Raw genomic sequence first — 6,897 nt, 5'->3', positions numbered from 1 at the left:
AGATGAGGTATCACTGACTTATAGTGAGATAATGGAAATTGTTAATGAAATGAGACTACTGATGTTTAAAAAAAAAAACAGTTTGTGTTAGAGTAAAGTAAATATGTTCTCAGGTTACTATGTAATTGACAACAATAATGTTTATATGTGAAGAAAATAACTGTTTATGGATTCCTAGTGAAGTCCAGAGTCTAAGTAATTCTACCACAAAGTAAAGTAAAAACCCAAAAGTTTCCAATTATTTTAAGAAGAGTTTTTTATTAGAATTCCATAACAAAGCAAAATATTCAATTCAGGCTCTAACCAGTGAATTTTTCGGTATTTAGGCATTAAAAACACATACTGAATATTAATTACTGTTTGATCCAAGCTGCCAATAGATCTGTAAAATGAAGTTAAAATTTCTGATAGCATATTCCACCAAATGCTTAAGTTTTCTATGATTTATCTTACGAGTTGATCCAATATGTACTTAGATCTGTAAAATGAGGTTTATATTACGGTGGGCAAAATCCACCAAATCCTTTAGTATTCTATGCTACTTCTTACAAGTGACAATAGATATAATTAATATAATGATATCCATCTTCAATCACAGTTTTACTCCTGCCTCTTGAAACACAAAACTTCATTCCATGCTATGTGTAAATTTGAGCTTTCTTACAATAATGAATGAATTAAGTGTGAATAACCCATATATGAGAGATATACAGATGAGAAATTTACACAACACAAGGTCGTACAACTCAGGTGTTACTGTAGGTGAGAATAAAACTTACCAAAGCATCTGGTCTCGTTTCTTGGCAGTCTGACACAGGAATGTATATTTCAGTAGTTTGGAATGCACATGGGAGCTGTGAAGTGCCTTCATTTGCACTTTGCAAGCAGTCCTGTGAGTCAGTAGAAGACCGTAAATTGTCATCACCTGTCTCCTCTTCTTTGATACTCTGCAGAGAAAGTAATGGAGATAAAAAACTCACCCTCTTCAAAGTCAACAAATTAGGAGCACACCTAGATATAATGAAACAGGATTATTGAAATCTTACCTCTAATACTACAAAAGATTATGTTAGATTGAAGGACCAAGCATGCATTGCTAAGCCACTCCACTTCAACTGCATTTAAGGACAAAGACCTAGAAAACACTGTCACGAGGCGTTGGTGAGGATATTTCAGGGTGACAATAGTACACGTACAGAGGTATGGTTATTAAGGTGTACTCTTCAGCTAACATTTTATTCTTTGGTTAATTAAGAATTCTACCCAAATAACTGCTGGAAAAGAGAGACGTGAAGCAGAGAAGGGTCATTTTGGCTGAATACCCGAGCCTCTTCCATGAATTACGAAGCAGCAAAGGAAATTTCAACATTGGGAGAGAGAAAGAGATTTAACACTATTTTAGCAAACCAACTTTTCCCACCGACCAGGTAACAGGATACATATTGGAGAACACGACACTCCCTGAACACTTAATAGGCTAGCAATACAGAATATTAATATTTCCCCAATACTACGCACTATTGACTGCCATCAAAATGATTCCTCCCTTCTCAGATGACTTCTCAGCACTAAAATCTGTTAACAAAATGGAGTCTCTTGCGGTAAAATTAGAAGCAGTTAAAGAAGGTTTTGAAAACATGCAATCAGCATGGCCACAATGCACACACTTCCGCTTAACTTTCTATCTGCAACCCATGCATCCCAGACCACAAAAGTCTTTACCACATTCTGCTTTCCTATTACTCATTGGACCATTACCAGAACAAAATTATGTCTCCTCGCTCTTTAATAACTTGACCACATGTATTCCACTTAACTTCACTCCCAACTTTTCCCTGGTGCTCTCAAAAACTTACCAGGCTGCCTCCAGGATTTGATGCTGCTAGCCACGGTGCATCCATCAGCAATATACATTCTTTGCACTCTACATCAGAACACTGAGCTTCAGTGATGGCCATACTAAGCACAAAATCCATGTTCTCCTTTACTTTTCTAAGACACTGGAAGGCCTCATTGTTCAGTAAGTCGATTGCATGATGACACAAATCAAATCCAAAGAAAGGGTTAATGCAAGCCCCTATTACTTTACAACAATAATTTATGTCATCAGGTAACTTGGCCATGAAATTCACTGTCACGTTCCCACCAGTAGAGTGAGTTAACCTCTGGCCATTGACCAAATCTTGGTTTTGTGACGGCAACAAGTTTTTCCCACAAAAGCTGTTCATAAATCGATATTCCTTCCATGTTATAGAAGATGGTAGAGAGGTAATTACACATTCCTGAGATTTTATCAACACTTTCACCGTTTTTTGTTCACTGATCCATTCAGGAAGTCTTCCCAGATGCACTACCACATTATCAGTTTTGGAGTATAATGGTGATTTACATTGATTCATGATATCCTTATTCAAATTTATAAACACTGCATACAAATCAAACAGAACTATCTGCTTTTTAGTCAACAAATAATTTGCATAAAATTTGGGATGATGTTTGAGATCAATCTGGCACTAGTTGCAATGTAAAATATGAACATCAACAGCTGCGCATCAGCTCCCAGGAAGGGTATCATTAAATGTCCATGGCTTGTATTTTAATAGCAGCAGGCTGACAAACCCTGAAAAAATAAATGTTATTATACACATTTAGATCAAATAAATTCGCAACAGTAAAAGACACTGCCCAACATAGTAATGGAAACCCATGGAGACACTGTTATCTTAGATGAGATTTATGACCAAAGGTTACCAGGAAAAAGTCCTCATTCAAAGAATTCATCATTACATTGTACATACCAATGTGATAAATTTAATTCAACGTGTATAACTAAACAAGAAAACCAATTCTGAGGAGCTCTTTTGCCTGAACGAAGCAATCAATTTCAATACCACCAGAAGCATGAGAGAGAGAACACAGTTGCGATAAGTCATAAAAATCCTCTGTTCCATAGTGCTTCATTCATTACATGTTAGTTTATTCTCATTATAATTATTGCGCTTATATTCATGTTTCCCAAGTTTGCGAGCCTTAATATCCCTTATTTTTCATTCCAATGACTCACAGTTTGTATGCAAGGACACTAAAATTATTCCCATCAGTTTGAGAGTGACAAATTTTAAAAACCATGAAAATTGAGGATGATGCTTTAACGATGCAAATGTCTGCTAGTTTTAGAACCAATGGCTCAATTGAATACTTATTGGTACTGTTATGCAATGCATAATGTCTTCAATGCAGCTGGTAAGAGGTTATAAAAGAGAGAATCGGTCAACCTTAACCTTCAATTATTTTAGGTAAAAAAAAATAGTGTTGTCGCTGGTCACGCCATCACCCATGGAATCTCCTTTAACATCAGGCATGCTGAGGCATAAACAGAGAGGCCAAAAATAAACTCCAATGCCTGCTACAGAAAGAATGATGAAAAATTAAGGCTAAATCATTTGGCTTAATTTCAATGATTCAGGAGCAGACTTAAGCATTTGGTCAATCTAAACTGGAACTTAGCTTGTCACCATTTCGTACCACTGAGCATATCATGCTGTGAATGATGGCCGGTGAAAAGTTGTTTCATCTGAAAGCTGCCTTAATGTAGCACTGGCTGCATTTCACACCATAGACAGCACACCGTCGGGCCACACTGAGTAAACATACAAGTTTTCTAACAATCAGCACCCGAAGTATTTGCAACCGAGTAAAGTAATCTCCCAAATATCTGAGTGTGGATTTGAGCTGTAGATGAAAGGAATTTCAAAAACTCCATTATGAATTAGTCTTCAAATTTCATAGCAAAAAAATGAAACATTTACAATTAAGTCTGTCTTCTCATTTTAATTTTTTGCCTTCTTGTGAGTAAATCAGAACATGCAAATAAAAAAATTCCTCCAATAATATTTTTGTTTCTATTTCAGGTACCCCTCATTTAACTATAAACATGTTCCTAAAGAGTGTCATACTAGCACATTTCATGCTAAGTGAGGTGTTTTTAATGCATAACAATACAACTTATATCCTGTGCACCACAAGATGACTTTTCTGGGGCTATTTTAGATTTTAGAGCAAAGTTGCTAATGCAGAGTGATAACAAAATCCAGGTAATTATTATCTTTTGTAGAACCATTTACTTCATTAATACATTGGATTGTGTTCTCCTTTGCTTTTCCCATTCTAATTAAGAGGTGACCGTAGGTTTAGAGTTAGCACTTTAGCTGATGTAAAGCATTAATTTTGCTTGAACATTTACAGAACAATCTTTCATTCCAGCCATGTTTTACCAAATACTATTGCCTTGAAAATAGAATTCAGATTGTTTACCATTGGCCTACTACATTAGATACAAGACATTTCTCCTAGGAGATTAGCAGTGTTTTAGTGATTTAAAACTAAGAGTTACTTAAATGAAAATAATTACGGTTACGCTTTTTGCCTCATATCATACAAGTCATACCGCTGAAGTTCGCACATTTGACAGTGACTTCCCGCAGAAATATTTCTACTAGGCAAACTCACTTCCTTTCTTTCACCAAGAACTTAGTGGATCTAGAGGTTTTTATCTCAGGTTTCACATTAGATGAGAAAGAAACTAACCAACACATTGGCTCTCAGTAGATTACAGTCCGGTACAGGAATGTGTGTCACAGTTGTAAGGACAAAGCATGTGAGCTGTGAAGTGCCTCCAACCGCATTTTGAATGCAGATGTGAATGAAGGCACTTCACAGCCCCCATGGAGTCCCTCGTCTCTGAAGAAAAATCCTACTCGTCACCAGCCGCCTCATTTCCTTTCAGAGAAAGTACCTGTGATAAGCAACTCACCTCCATCAAAGTAAAAAAGGAAGAGATGCTCATAATCTTGATGAAACAGGATTTCCAAATATTCTATCTACACTTTCAAATAAATATTGAGCAACGTCCATCTGTAGCTAAGTGGCTTAAAAACTACTGAACCAAATGAAATTTAATTAGGCAGGAAGAAACCAGGTAAACTTGATTCGTATTCAGGCAATGTAACGACCTTTGAGCCCTCAAAGTGGGCCCTTTCACAGAAAAATATATTATGCATATGGATTAGAGTATTAGGGGTCGTGCAGATGTGGTTTTATTCCCTTAATTTAATTGTAATTATATTCTTAGCAGCAATGTTGAAGAAGGTTGTCATTGTCACATTTAAGTGAATGAAAATGAACATTTTTTTTATTCCTGCACTCAATCAGAACATCAGGAATTTCTGAGTAAAGAGTTATAAACTATCAATATCACTTAATATATTTTATTTAAGCCCAAGTCTTACCATAGAAACCATTGACATATCATATGCTTTCGATATACTTCTTTCATTCTTGATGTCTTCTTTGTGTTTAAAGATTATCTCTGGGGCTTACATCATTATGAAAAACATACTTGCTGGCTTAAAGAAATTTATTTTCTACTTTCTATTATGCATGTGAATGGATTAGAGCATAAAGAAATTAAAAGTGGTCAAGCACTAAAAACTTATTTTACCTAGTAAAAAATATCCAACATTGAATTCTAAAAAATGAAATTAAAATTCTATAAACAAATTAACAAAATATATCTGACACCTTCATGCACTTGTTCCATTTGTATGCAAGTTGCTAATTTGTGACATCATAATCACGTTTATTATATTTACATCAACTTCGACTATCCAGATTATCATAGATTTTACTTAAACCAGCATTGTGAGTTCTATCATTACAATTTTAGTATGCCTGCATGTAAACAACCCTTTTTTAAAACAGTTGTGATACACTATATCCAGGATAGAAAATTTCAGTTTTCATGACCAAAGGTATGGTTTCCACTATTCTTCAACCAAACCATAGAGATGAGTGGGAGTAATACCATTAATAACCTACTTAATACAGTTGCAAAAACGAAACACAAAATAATCTTCTATGCAAAAAATATTTTATTTATCATGATTATTTTCAAATAACCCTTATAACTGAAAAAAAAACAATAACACAGCAATCATGAGCAAAAAATAACCACCGTTCTTTTCTGGCCTGTGCACACCATGCATACACTTGAACAAGATAATGTGTGGGCGATTATAGTACACCAGAATGGAACAAGTACACATCTATGAACCATATTAGAACAGGTTCTATTTTTTCTTCATGCACTTATACGATTTGGGTGGTCAAACTGTGCCTTTTCGTGTCCATTTATGCATTCCTACATGAAGGCATTAACTAGTACAGGTAGGTACCATGTAAACAGGCCTTTACCGTTGCACCAAGAACATTATTTAAGAAAAAAGAAACCTCAAAGTCATCTTCTCCTACAAAATTATTTCATGAAAATATTTTTTTAAACATCCCTGATATTCATATCCTTAAAACTTGCAAAACCAATCATGCAACAATTATGCATTACCCTCTAAACTTTTCTTACACAGAAAAAAGAAATATAATATGTTTACATTCACTTGGAACTAAAATTGACAGCCGATCAATAAACTATTTTCAAGGTCTCTCACATTTCATTATTTAGCATATGGTCAGAGGTTTCTTTGTTCTTAAAAAAATAGAGTATGGAAGAGTCATGTGTGTGCATTGCCTTGCTAAGTTGATAAAGGGTGAATTCGAATCCCAAACTTTCCTAAATATCATTGCCTATTAAACACTAAGTTTTACCAGAAGATGAAATGTCTTCAGTCTTTGGCACTGAAAAACCAACTGCAACATAAATAGCATCCTGCCAAGTGCTCAGAGATAAGGAAAAACCGTTTATGGGAATTTAGACTTGCTACATTTTTTCCGTAGACCATGGATGAGGACCTTTCATGTGCCCTATTATTGTAGATTACCAAGAGGTATGCTAAATTATCTTTTGACCGTTAATCGAAGCGCCTTTTTAGTTAGTATTCCAAT

The sequence above is a fragment of the Ischnura elegans genome, chromosome 13, assembly GCF_921293095.1.
Source record: "Ischnura elegans chromosome 13, ioIscEleg1.1, whole genome shotgun sequence".
In the NCBI taxonomy this organism is placed as follows: domain Eukaryota; kingdom Metazoa; phylum Arthropoda; class Insecta; order Odonata; family Coenagrionidae; genus Ischnura; species Ischnura elegans.
The sequence above is the reverse complement of the archived record's forward strand: the minus strand, read 5'-3'. Positions refer to the sequence as shown.